Here is a 14,987-nt window from a genome sequence, read left to right as displayed (position 1 = left end):
ATAGAATCAATAGCAAGTTGATAAATTTCCCCACCCTCTGAAAAATGATCAAATAAATTTGCAAGTTCTGCAATATAAACTAAACAGTTAGAAATAGTAGGATAATATTGCCCAAAAAATTTATTTGTAGCAATATGAAATTTTTCTAAAAAATCTACAAGCATTTTAATATTAGCCCAATCCGCATTTGTAAGGTGCTCATCATCATCACTTACATGAGCATTAAACGTTGAGTTTATGGGGTTTCTATATTCATATGCAACAACTAAACTTTCATACATGTAATTCCATCTAGTCGGACAAGGTTTAGGAACCTTTCTTTCTCTTAGGCCAAATTCATCGCATCTTTTAAAATATTCTCTAAGTCTACTTCTACGGTTTAAATAAAAAAGCCAATTAAGAGCCATTTTAACCTTTTCAATTTCAACATTTAAAATTTGCATACTATCAGCCACAATTAAATGGTAAATATGACAAATACATCTAACATGAAAAATGTTACTAAATGCAGGACTTAGTGTAGTGGTAAGCAAGGCTACAATATTTGTGTTACTAGTAGTATTATCCATTGAAACTAACATTATTTTATCATTAATGTAATAATATCTACAAATATCCGTAATCGTGCTAGAAATAAACTGCCATATGTAACGTGAATTAATTATTCTATAAGCAATAATGCGCTTTTGCATTATCCAATCCTCATTAATCCAATGACTGGTAATAGTAAGGTAATCACAGTCATTATCACTTTTACCAATATCAGTTGTAATAGCAACATGACAATTTATATGAGTAAATAAATAGCGCAAATATTGTTCATATTCATGTTTATATTTATAAATATCGCTCTTTACAGTTGTGCGAGAAAAACCTTTATAAGTAGGATTATAAACTTTTCTAATATAACGCACAAAGTGAGGGTTCGAAGTAAAACTATAGGGTAAACACATAACAGTAACCATTTTTGCCAATTCTTCCCGATCTTTTTTGGGGTCATAATATAAAATACCACCGGTAACAGTGTTAATTTTCGGTTGAAATTGATTTGACCCGGTACTAAGGTCAGCCTAACTAGGTGTACTTGTCCCCTCGGCCAAAGCTTTCATACAAAAATATCTAGCTTTATCTTGAGGGTGTAGCAATATGTGTCTAGTCAAACTCCCTCCCCCCCCCCCCCTCCGACTTCCAACATATTTAAAAACAAACTCTTTGCCACAAGTTTTACACTTAGCCCTATTTTTTTCTCTTAGTTGAGTAAAAAATGGCCAAACAAGAGATGTTTCTGCCCGTTTAGAAGATTGTCTAGAAAAAGTAGGGGCAGTAACAAGAGGGTCAGACGGGGCATCATTTGGATTATTATTAGTTGGGTTAACTTCAGGAGCAGGACTAGTGGGTATATCGTCTTCCGGTTGCATTTCATCAAAATCTATTTCTTCATCATCATTTTCATCAATAGTTGGATTACCATAAAGAGCATTCATATATTCATGGTTTAATTGTTCACCGGGTGCAATATTATGGCAAAATTGACTCTCGGTAAATTGTAATAAACTATTATCGCTATCAAGAATAGGAGGTGTAGGACGGGTAACATGTTTGGGTTGGGGAGCCGGGGGAAGTGGGGGAGGAACAGATTGGCCACTAGATTCACCACTCTTGGATTTTCTCTTATTTTTACTAAACATTTTTGTTAAGGAATAAGCCATCTTAATTAATCAAGCAAAATAAATAAAACAAACAAAACTATAATATTAAATCTTAAGGGTTGGAACGAGTTTACCGAATTGACGAACAACTTGTTGAAAATTAATTATCGTTGAAGACTTGAATACTTCAATTCACCAACTTCACAATTTTACACAAAATGTAACAATTAAGTAAGCAATTATAGAAGAATATTAGAGAGAGATTGATGATTTTGTGATAAAAATGAAAGAATGAGGGGGTATTTATAGTTGAAAATAGGGAAAAAGTATAATTATAAAAAGTTTGGGGTTAAAACAAAGTTTGGTGGGTTAAATGGCTATTTTGCAAATAGCCAACGGCTATTTTGGCTGACCAAACGGCTAGTTTTTAAATGGCCAAATGGTCAATTTTTTTTTTTAAATTTATCCGTTGGGCCCGGATAGATCCGTTTAAGACCGCTTGAACCGTCCCACTTTTCAGCCGGTCCCGGTCCCAAACGGTCCCTGTCTCGCGGGCCTCCCCTATAGGACCGGCCCACTACCCAGCCCACCTCCCCACGGTCCCGGTCCTATCTGGTTAGGACCGTTTAGGCCCATCGCCCATTTGAGCTTGCGGTCCTTGGCCGGTCCCGGTCCTAACCGGCCCACATGCCACCCTTAATAGACAATGGTATAGCTTCGCTACTCCATCACGAGTATATATCTCATCTAAGGAAATTCCATGGGCCAGTTTAAGCGTAGGGTTCAAATGGCCTAGTGTAGGGAAAGGCAAGATGGCTACATGCGGTATGAAAGCCAATGGATCCGTCAGTGCTAGATATTTTTTACTTCCACAAAGACTATCCTAGTGAAATTTGTGAGTTTTCCTTACGTCTTATACAAGATGCATGAAGACCGTTTTCAATACTGCTCTGAAATTAGGCTTGATAGTGTATATTTTAATATACCGGTTAGATATTTGAGAGTGTCAAACCATAATTTAAACAAAAATGATCGAAGCTTGAGAATGCCGAACGTCAAACTTTCGTCGCATATATCTAGAGTTTGCTTGCACAAGCAATATGTAAAACTTCAGAATAAATTCATAATATCATATGCAGATTTTTGAAACTTTAGTCGCGAATATCTGAAATTATTTTTGAAATGACTAAGTTGACAAAAATTTATAAACTTCAGCTATGCTTAAGTAGGAGATATGATGTCACGACACAAAATCCAAAAAGGTCGTGATGGCGCCGGATACCACTGTCAGGCAAGCCAATCATAATCAATTAACTTAATTACCCATTTTAGTATTTTTGAAATAAAAATTTCTTCAATGAAATTGTAAAGATAAAACTCATAGAGTAAATGATAAATATTTTTAGCAACTAAATTTCTAAACAATTCATAACTATTCCCAAAACCCGGTGTCACAAGTGCATGAGCATTTACTAGGAAATTAAAAATAAAATACAGCATCTGTCTAGAATACAAATTAGACAAGAAAAATATAATAACCCTGAAAGAGACTCTGTTGGCTGCGGATCGTAATACAAAATGCAGCTCACATATGTCCCCACAATTATTAACCACACCTCTGCGCCCACAAGGCCACTAGACATATGTGTACCTGCACAATAAAATATGCAGCAAGTGCAATATGAGTACAAAAATAACATGTATCCAGTAAGTATCAAGCCTAATCTCGAAGAGGTAGAGACGAGATGGCCGACTTTGACACTCACTATGGGTCAATAATATTAAATAATCATGAAATAGAAATATTTATATCAACGTAATTCACAGAGTTAACAGTAATTTTATTGACCAGTAGAAATAATTAAATTCCTTCAAATGCAGCAATTCTCAATATATTAATTAAATACTTTCAATTCAAATAAATTTCCAAATTTATCAATTAGTCTCATTTACAGGAATACCAATAATTCTTAACAAGCAAGAATAATAATTCAATAAATTCCAATGATTTCCAATTTATCAATTACCTCACAAGCTGCAATAAACTATTAAGGTATCGTGTGATTATTATTATTATTATTATTATTAAGCACGATTTCTGCCGAGGACATACGGCCCGATCCAGAGTATCGTGTACACTGCCGAGGGACGTGCGACATGATCCATAGATGCATCTATCCCGCCGAGGCGTTCGGCCCGCTCCACAAGAAAGGAGGACATTTTTCTTATGTACCTCCAGAATGAGAGTATGTTTATTATAAGATAAATTCGAGAGGATGAACAATTTTATTTTAACAATTAATTAATTTAAACAGAAATAAGCATATTAGATTTCCATCTTTTACTATCTCTCACTAAAAATTTACGATATATATCAAATAATGAAATCAAATAACGGATACAATTTACACAAGTAATTCATGCATTGAGTCCTAAACTACCCGGACTTTAGCATTAATAGTTGCTACGCACGGACTCTCGAAACCTCATGCATACGTAGCCCCCACAATTAGCAACAATTATTAATTTAATTACCTATGGGGTAATTTTCCCCTCACAATATTAGACAAGAGACTTACCTTATCTCAATGCCTACTTCCGATCACGATGTCGTGTAAAAATCCCAATTCGGTGCGGAAAATCCGAAACTATCCAAAAGTTATATGAAATAATTAATACATGTTAAATAGTTCGAAATTTATCTATTAAATAACCCTATCTAAAATGATAAAATTTCTAAATTTTACTCCGGGCCCACATGCCCGGATTTCGAAAATTTTCGGAGGGAATCGTTACCCATAATCTCAAGAACTCAAATATACCATTTCCATCCAATCCCATAGTAATTTTCGTGGTTAAAATCCAAAAATATCAATTTCTAGGTTTTTCTTCAAAACCCCAAATTTCTACTAATTTTCATGAATTTTCACGCCTAAATTCGTATATAAACCAAGTATTTAACTTGCAATAGGTAGGAATCACTTACCTTGACATGAATGATGAAAATGGAGCTCCAAAATCACTCCTAGGTCGGCTCCTACGGAGGAAATGAGATGAAATGAACCAAACCCATTTTTTCAAACTTATACACTACCCAGGCGACCCTTCATCACGTTCATGAGACCCACATCGCGTTCGCGATGAACAAATTTCTCATAAACCATTTTCAAACTCTTCTCAGACAACCTCTAGTATAATGGTCATAACCTTTTGTACAAAACTTCAAATCAGAAATGGTTTGACTTTCTGGAAACTAGACATCAAGGGCTATAACTTTCATATGTTGATAATCTCCCTATTCCTTATAGTTGTCTCCCTATTCCTTTTGAGATATAAGCTGTCAAAATCAGCCCTGTGAAAATACAAATTTTTTTATCTTCCTGGACAGCCTATAGTATACTAGCCATAACGTTTTGTACACAAATCCAAATTCTCAGTGGTTTACCTATCTTAAAACTAGACACAAAGGGCTACAATTTTTATTTTTGGATCATCTCTAAATTCCTTATAGATTGTGAGATATGAGCCTCCAAAGTCAGACCTGCAGAACAGAAATTTTCTTCTTCGCGAACGCGAAGAACAAAATTCCAGAAGCCAAATCCTTCTTCGCGAACGCGAGAGGATCCTCGTGAACGCGAAAAACAACACCACACACCAGCATCAGCTATTGCAAAACAGCCCGAAATGATCCGGAACCACCCCGAAACACACCCGAGGCCTCTGGGACCCCGTCCAATCATACCAATCAGTCTCATAACATATCACAAACTTGCTCGAGGCCTTAAATCACATAAAACAACATCGAAATCATGAATCAAACCCCAATTCAAGCTTAATGAACTTTAGAACTTCAAACTTCTATATTCGATTCTGGAACCTATCAAATCACGTCCGTTTGACCTCAAATTTTGCACACAAGTCACATTCGACATTACGGACATACTCCAACTTCCAGAATCGAAATCCAACCCCGATGTCAAAAAGTCTGATTCCGGTCAAACTTCTCAAAAACTTTCAAATTTCTAGCTTTAGCCAAATGACTCCAAAATGACCTACGGACCTCCGAATCCACTTCTGGATGCGGTCCCAATTCCGGAATCACCATACAGAGCTATTCCCATACTCAGAATCCCAAACGGACATCGATAACCTTGAAATGCACTTCAACCCAAATTTGTGGAATTCTTCCAAAATGCTAACTTCTACAATAGGTGCCGAAACACTCACGGGTTATCCATAACCCGATACGAACATACGCCCAAGTTCGAAATCATCATGTGAACATGTTAGAACCTTCAAATCCCGATTCCGATATCGTTTACTCAAAAATCCAACTTTAATCAATTCTTCCAACTTAAAGCTTCTGAAATGAGAATTTTCTTTCCAAATCAACTCTGAACTTCCGAAATTTCAATTCTGACCACGCGTGCAAGTCATAATACCTGAAGTGAAGCTACTCGTGGCCTCAAACTACTGAACGACGCGCTAAGGCTCAAAACGACTGGTTGGTTCGTTATATTCTCTCCCACTTAAACATACGTTCGTCCTCGAATGTCCTAAGGACTACTCTGGGTTTTCCGAAATTACTGTTTAATACCTCGTGCACTTACTTGTGCTGCCACAACTCAGTTGAGTACACTAGCTCGAGCCAGTCTGAAGATTCTCCCTTTTTACTTAGCCAAATAAGCCTTAGAGTCCAATTCCAACATCCGGAATTCCCTGCTAGGCATGTTCCCATCATACGAACACCGTATCAATCACTACACGATGCACAGATACATGATTTCATACCTTTGCTGAATTCAGACTATGCACTGCATAACTCACATGACCATAATAACATCCTCTGATAACAATAGCTGAAATTATACAAATCGGATGCTCACAATGCACCTCATGACATATATAATTCTTGTTCCAACTCCTTCAATACCGCCACGACGGAAGAGATGTGTAGAAATTCATAACCACCTGTTGAATCAATCAAATCATGGGGTCGCTCCTCCTGACAAGGACCACTACCTCCTTCTGAACTGAATAGCGATATTTGTTCCTTATTATACCTTATATAAATCTGATTGTACTTATTTTCGGTCCAATAGTCTCATCTCACCCAGTATAAGTTGCTCGGGAAATAAGCCACCGCATACGCTGCCAAAAGTATCATATGGTGCCACAATGTGCCAATAAGCTACAAACCCGAACGTGATACCTAAGGAAAAATGAACTCTGGAAAGGATTACTCAACCCACGTAACTAATTAGACAACCGAAAAGGTGTCATGAACCTTTCTCAGAAAATGGGACACAAAACACATAAAATAAAATATAGGGGATTGTACTCAATATCACAGTGTTGCGGCGTGCAACCCGATCCACACATGATACCGTTGCGGCATGCAACTCGATCCAAATAACATACCCGTGGTGGCGTGCCACCCGATCCGCACAAAAAGAATCTATAAGAAAATACTTACCGAGCTAGAATGCTCATTACTACAAACTATTCGAATATCGGACACAAGCAAGCTCAGTGCATAATATCATCCCTGGAAGGACCGACAGTGCCATATGCTACAAAATTCAAGCACGACTAAGGTGCGATATTTGATCTTAATCTCGAGAGCCATTCGGCTCACATGGCACCATCGCTACGTGGAACCTCAACTTATACGAAATTTATCAAGCTATTTCGCAACTCGCACGGCACAATATAGTATTACATGAAATAACCGATGACGAAACGACATCCAACGTCTGAATACTCCTTCATAGGGAGAGCTTATGCTGAAATGAACAGATCCAGCCTGATATAGAGCCCATATTCATATTCAAATCCATCCATATATCTCAAGCCGATTCTGATCGCATCGTACTAGGCTAATAACCTTTCAAGGATCCATAATAACCCTTTTTTCCATAACATACAAGAATATCCATCATAACCAGAACAATACTTTCACAATCTACAACCAAATAAATCGAGCGCCCACCACGCATAAATTCTCGAATCAGCGATACTACCACAATCTTCATACTTGGTTTCAATCTTCACTCAATCAAGTGACTACATGTCACTCTTACACAATCTTTCCATGAGACACGCTCCCACGACCTTCCACACTAGGTAACAAGTCTGCACATCCATGCTACTGGTTACACTAATATTGTAAAGCATATCAAGAATCCACAAATCAATATACAAGGTCTCTTACACCTGACATCGACCTTAGATGATGCCAAAAACAATACCATCTTATTTTAAACATCTAAATCCTTTTTCCTGCTCATCCGAGCTCATGGCATAGGGTCAACACCGAACCGAAATCTTGAATCCTTAACTTTCGAATCCCATGCTACTTAGTGCACTTAACCATGCCAATACGCAGGAGTACAAGAATTCCGTCATAACTCTCGAACCACTAATAGGGTAAACACTTCATCATATAGAAACCTTCTACTTGACTTATTTCAAGAGAACCATTGCAACACCTGACTGAATTCCCATATCCGCAGAAAATACCGGCCTCAAGTAGTGGTCTACACCATCATAACTCTTCTGGGGTCCCTCTACACATAACATGACGTAATACTTGAATTCCTCCAAATAAAATCAATTACGGCGGCCGTCAAGCCTCGCATGTACCGCCACAAATCACATGCATAACTCAATGCGCTGAAGGAACTGATCATTGCCACCATCATGCCAATTCAACCATTGTTAGCTGACCCGTCTTTTCTCAATTTATTCTCAACTTGCCTTAGAAATAATTATATCTCCATTCATTACATCATGAACTCAAATCCGCACTCATCTCGAGTGACCTTATTTCACGAGACCACACTATTTCAAAATCCACAAATCATCTCATACCCCTCCTTGTGTGCACTTTTACATCTTCAACTGGTATACCCATTTTGATACCGCTTTTATGAATCCGAAGTTATTTTCTTCCATTTATCAAATGCTACACCACAACCTGAAGATAACGCAGAGTACTCCAAGCCCCGTTTCATAATCTATTGCAAATCTCTATACTTAACCATACTACGGACTCGATATTCTTAGACACTGCACTTTAAATTTTTGAACCCGCTAAGACCGTTATTGAGAGTCACTTGTTCTGACTTGTTCCCAAACATGATCAAATCCAAGGCCCTACTACCACATGGACACTTTCTCAAGGAAACACCCGACTGTCTCACTTTCCCTGTGCATTACATCTACACGAAGAATAAACTCTGAGTCTTCCAAAAACTTGAATATGAATCGATAAGGCCAAATATGGCACACATTCCCCAAATCCTTTGCTCAGATTACCACTGATGTTTTCTTTCCTTAGTTGCAATGACCCATCAATACACCGATAAGCAAGAACCTCACAAATAGACAACTATGCAATCCAATTGTAGATAGTGCGACTCTCCCACTTAGCTTGAAGCTACAAATACATACCTCTGGAACCCACCGAGATTCTTCCTTCATTGTTGACATGATCCTGCACACGCAACTCGCCAAAGTTTCTCGAAATCCTTCTATTAACCTTTAATAAATAGTCCTAACCACTAGCCACATTTACATATTAAATATCTTACCGGGTAGCCAGTAGAATTCTTTGCTGAAGCTTCGTCAATACCACGCAACCGCTAACCTGTTCACAGGAGATAACCCACCCGTGGAAATTACATACCGACATATTCCAACGCCGCTGCACCGGGTGCAAATCCTATAAAATCAGTAGATCATCCTGAGTCCAAGCTCATTCACTAGCTGCATCAGTCTGTTCACTCCTCATGGACATCAGCTAAAGGTGCGACAATACATTCCAATCCAAAGTCATATTGTATCCTTCTTCATATCAAGCAACTCTCTCTTGTCACACCAAATCTTCCTCAATATAGCAGCCAATATTCCAAATTAAGCCCGAAGACCTAGTCACTGTCCACCATGAATCCGAAATTACTTCAAACTTTCCTCAAGCAGTGTAGTTATCCTACCACGTAACCCATATGCTACTTTGCCACGCTCCGACTTTGGTCAAACCCTCTCCTTTATGCAACTACTCAACTTATGTTTTCTTACACTTGGCCTTCTAGGAACTTAACCACCACAAGACACCATCCACATGTTTTTTCTCATCCTTCGCTGCCCAGTTGTCGCCTTACTAAAAATCCGTCTCTGTAGCACTTGAACCAATAGCTCGTTACCATCTTTAAACATTTCTGACGATCATCCTTCTCGAGACATCAATACTAGAAACGTTGCTTCGATCCTGAATCACTGCACACCGCGATTGCTAATGACTTCTTCCCCTATACCAATTCCTAACACCCCGTCGTGAAGGCGAGTTGAAGAAAACCATAACACCGGCGAACCTTAACGCATTTTACAAGGCGATGATACCACATCAAAATTAAGAACTCTACCACACTCGAAAATATCAAGCTTCGTTACTCCATCAACCCCAAACCTGAACATTCATAGTCTGATTGCCTTTTCTCTGCTGGAAATAAAACATGGAACCTCTGAATCATGTACTGGGAAAAATATTCTTTCAAGTCATTTACTACCCTGACACATAGACAGGCATTCTACCATTACATAAACACTGTGCGATAACAATGCGTGAATCATCATAACAATCAATGCCAAATCTCAAAACCATAGGTAGTATTGATACTGAACTGAAACGATAAAGTGGCCTTCTACAATGCGACGACAATAGCCCAATTAATTACACAGGGAGAAGCATCCCGCACTACATCTGTAGTACCATTAAGAATTTCCTCGATCCCCAATTTATAACAAGTGCTTCACGTCGCATAAGATTGAATAGGAAGGAAATGTAGGCATAAGCCTAAAAGGAATCAAATCGCACGATGAGGAATCAAGAAGGGAAATATTCCTAACAACCCTATAGCCTATCGAAGATAAGGACAAACGTCTCTGTACCGATCTGTAAGACTCTACTAGACTTTCTCATGGCTCGTGAGACCTAAGTGAACCTAGTGCTCCGATACTATGTTGTCACGACCCAAAATTCAAAAAGGCTGTGATGGCGCCGGACACCACTGTCAGGCAAGCCAACCATAATCAATTAACTTAATTACCTATTTTAGTATTTTTGAAATAAAAATTTCTTCAATGAAATTGTAAAGATAAAACTCATAGAGTAAATGATAAATATATTTAGCAACAAAATTTCTAAACAATTCATAACCATTCCGAAAACTCGGTGTCACAAGTGCATGAGCATTTACTAGGGAATTAAAAATAAAATACAACATCTGTCTAGAATACAAATTAGACAGGAAAAATATAATAACCCTGAAGGAGACTCTGTTGGCTGCGGATCGTAATACAGAATGCAGCTCACATATGTCCCTACAATTAATAACCACACCTCTACGCCCACAAGGCCACTAGACATATATGTACCTGCACAATAAAATGTGCAGCAAGTGCAGTATGAGTATGAAAACAACGTGTACCCAGTAAGTATCAAGCCTAATTTCGAAGAGGTAGAGACGAGATGACCGACTTTGACACTCACTATGGGTCAATAATATTAAATAATCATAAAATAGAAATATTTATATTAACGTAATTCACAGAGTTAACACTAATTTTATTGACCAGTAGAAATAATTAAATTCCTTCAATGCAGCAATTCTCAAAATATTAATTAAATTCTTTCAATTCAAATAAATTTCCAAATTTATCAATTAGTCTCATTTACAGGAATAACAATAATTCTTAACAAGAAGGAATAATAATTCAATAAATTTCAATGATTTCTAATTTATCAATTAGCTCTTAAGCTGTAATAAACTATTAAGGTATCGTGTGATTATTATTATTATTAAGCACGATTTCTGCCGAGGACGTACGACCCGATCCAGAGTGTCATGTACACTGCCGAGGGACATGCAGCACGATCCATAGATGCATCTATCCTACCGAGGCGTTCGGCCCGCTCCACAAGAAAGGAGGATATTTTTCTTATGTACCTCCGGAATGAGAGTATGTTTATTATAAGGTAAAATTCGAGAGAATGAACAATTTTTTTTAATAATTAATTAATTTAAACAGAAATAAGCATATGAGATTTCCATCTTTTACTATGTCTTACTAAAAATTTACGATATATATCAAATAATGTAATTAAATAACGGATACAATATACACAAGTAATTCATACTTTGAGTCTTAAACTACCCGAACTTTAGCATTAATAGTTGCTACGCACGGACTCTCGTCACCTCGTGCGTACGTAGCCCCCACAATTAGCAACAATTATTAATTTAATTACCTATGGGGTAATTTTTCCCTCACAAGATTAGACAAGAGACGTTACATTGTCTCAATGCCCACTTCCGATCACGATGTTGTGTAAAAATCCCAATTCGGTCCCGAAAATCCGAAACTATCCAAAAGTTATATGAAATAATTAATACATGTTAAATAATTCTAAATTTATCTATTAAAAATAAATTACCCTATCTAAAATGGTAAAATTTTTAAAATTCACCCCGGGCCCACGTGCCCGGATTTCAGAAATTTTCGGAGGGAATCGTTACCCATAATCTCAAGAACTCAAATATACCATTACCATTCAATCCCATAGTAATTTTCGTGGTTAAAATCTAAAAATACCAATTTCTAGGTTTTTCTTCAAAACCCCAAATTTCTACTAATTTCCATGAATTTTCATGCCTAAAATCGTATATAAACCAAGTATTTAACTTGCAATAGGTAGGAATCACTTACCTTGACATAAATGATGAAAATAGAGCTCCAAAATCACTCCTAAGTCGGCTCCCATGGAGGAAATGAGATGAAATGAGCGAAACCCATTTTTTCAAACTTATACACTATCCAAGCGACCCTTCATCGCGTTCGTGAGACCCCCATCTCGTTGGCGATGAACAAATTTCTAAGAAATTATTTTCAAACTCTTCTCAGACAGCCTCTAGTATAATGGTCATAACCTTTTGTACAAAACTCCAGATCACAAATGGTTTGACTTTCCGGAAACTAGACATCTAGGGATATAACTTTCATATGTTGATCATCTCTCAATTCTTTATAGATTTTGAGATATAAGCTGTCAAAGTCAGCCCTGTGAAATATAAATTTCTCCATCTTCTTGGACAGCCTGTAGTGTACCACCCATAACTTTTTGTACACAAATCCATATTCTCAATAGTTTATCTTTCTGAAAACTAGACACAAAGGGCTATAATTTTTATTTTTGGAGTATCTCTAAATTCCTTATAGATTGTGAGATATGAGCCTTCGAAGTTAGACCTGTGGAACAGAAAGTTTCTTGTTCGCGAACGCGAGAATCTCTTCGCGAACGCAAAGAACAAAATCCCAGAAGCCAAATCCTTCTTCACGAACGCGAGAGCATCCTCGCGAATGCGAAGAACAACACCAGACACTAGCATCAGCTATGCAAAACAGCCCGAAATGATCTGGAACCACCCCGAAATACCCCCGAGGCCCCCAGGACCCCGTCCAATCATACCAACCTGTCCCATAACATAACACAAACTTGCTCGAGACCTCAAATCACATCAAACAATATCGAAATCACGAGTCGCACCCCAATTCAAGCTTAATGAACTTTAGAACTTCAAACTTCAATATTCAATTCCGGAACCTATCAAATCACGTCCGATTGATTTTAAAGTTCGCATACAAGTCACATTCGACATTACGGACATACTCCAACTTCCGAAATCAAAATCCGACCTCAATATCAAAAAGTCCGCTTCCGGTCAAACTTCTCAAAAACTTTCAAATTTCTAGTTTTAGCCAAATGACTCCAAAATGACCTACGGACCTCCGAATCGACTTACGGATGCGCTCCCAATTCCAGAATCATCATACGGAGCTATTCCCATACTCGGAATCCCAAACGAACATCGATAACCTTGAAATGCACTTCAATCCAAATTTATGGAATTCTTCCAAAATGCTAACTTCCACAATAGGTGCCGAAACACTCACGAGTTATCCAAAACTCGATACGGACATACGCCCAAGTCCGAAATTATCATACGAACCTGTTAGAGCCTTCAAATTCCGATTCCGATATCGTTTACTCAAAAATTCAACTTTAGTCAATTCTTCCAACTTAAAGCTTATGAAATGAGAATTTTCTTTCCAAATCAACTCTGAACTTTCGAAATTTCAATTCCGACCACGCGTGCAAGTCATAATACCTGAAGTGAAGCTACTCGTGACCTCAAACTGCTGAACGACGCGCTAGGACTCAAAACGACCGGTCGGGTCGTTACACATGAGATCGGCCATCTGTGCACTTCTCCCCTCTTGATAGTTGATTACCACCAGGTGAAGGGCTCAACTCTCAGGTCGGTGAGTAGGCCCTATCTGAAGTCGATAGTGGGCGGCCTCTTGTCACAATGAATAGCCATTTTGTATAGCCACAAGCCCACAAGGAAAGGGAGTAAGTTGTCTTTTTTTTTTTTTCGACATGTACAAAAATAAAAAATAGACATATTTATAACTGGTAATTGAAAAAATACTCACAGTTTCAAAAATAATCGAAATTTAGCTACTTTTTATATAAAGATAAAATCTGAACAAAAACATTCTTAAAAATCCAGAAATATTTTAGCATAATATTCTAGAGTTCGAATTTTTTACATATGATCTTCCAGTATAATATGCTGGAATTTTTATAATATGTTGGAGTTCCATCATAATATGATGGAAGTTTATATACAGGAACTCCATAATCCAAATTAGGAGGATCCATAGTGTTTCCACACTTCCCTCCAGCGTGACTCGAACCCAGGACCTAACGGTCAATCTCGCATATTATGCTGGAACTTTTCGTGTGTTCGAGTTCCAACATAATATGCCGGGAGTTTATACGCAAGAGCTAGGGCTGCTTATCGGGCGGATTGGGCGGTTAATTACTCTTAACGGTTTGGCTTAACGGTTATCGGCTTTTAAATGTATTAATCCGCTAGCCACCCGATAAGATATCGGGCGGATTGATAACGGTTTAGCTCTTATCGGGCGGTTATTGGGCGGTTTATCGGCCTAATTCAATCTATATTGCGTTCATTAATTGTTTGTTGACCGCCTAGCATACAAATTCAGAATAGGAAATTACACATTGAGTCCAGACATACATGTCTGTTAACGCCTACATAAGAATGATGTAGTGTGTCATGTGTTGTAGAGTGAAAAAAGTTGTGGCACAACACTGTTGTTCTTCTATTAAACATAGACAACATGCATTAGTTTTAAAAAAACAAAAGCAGAGGTGAACCATAGACACCATCTTAAACAATCTTGTTG

The sequence above is a fragment of the Nicotiana tabacum genome, chromosome 22 (genome assembly GCF_000715075.1).
Source record: "Nicotiana tabacum cultivar K326 chromosome 22, ASM71507v2, whole genome shotgun sequence".
Taxonomy (NCBI): Eukaryota; Viridiplantae; Streptophyta; class Magnoliopsida; order Solanales; family Solanaceae; genus Nicotiana; species Nicotiana tabacum.
This window is presented reverse-complemented; position numbering follows the sequence as displayed.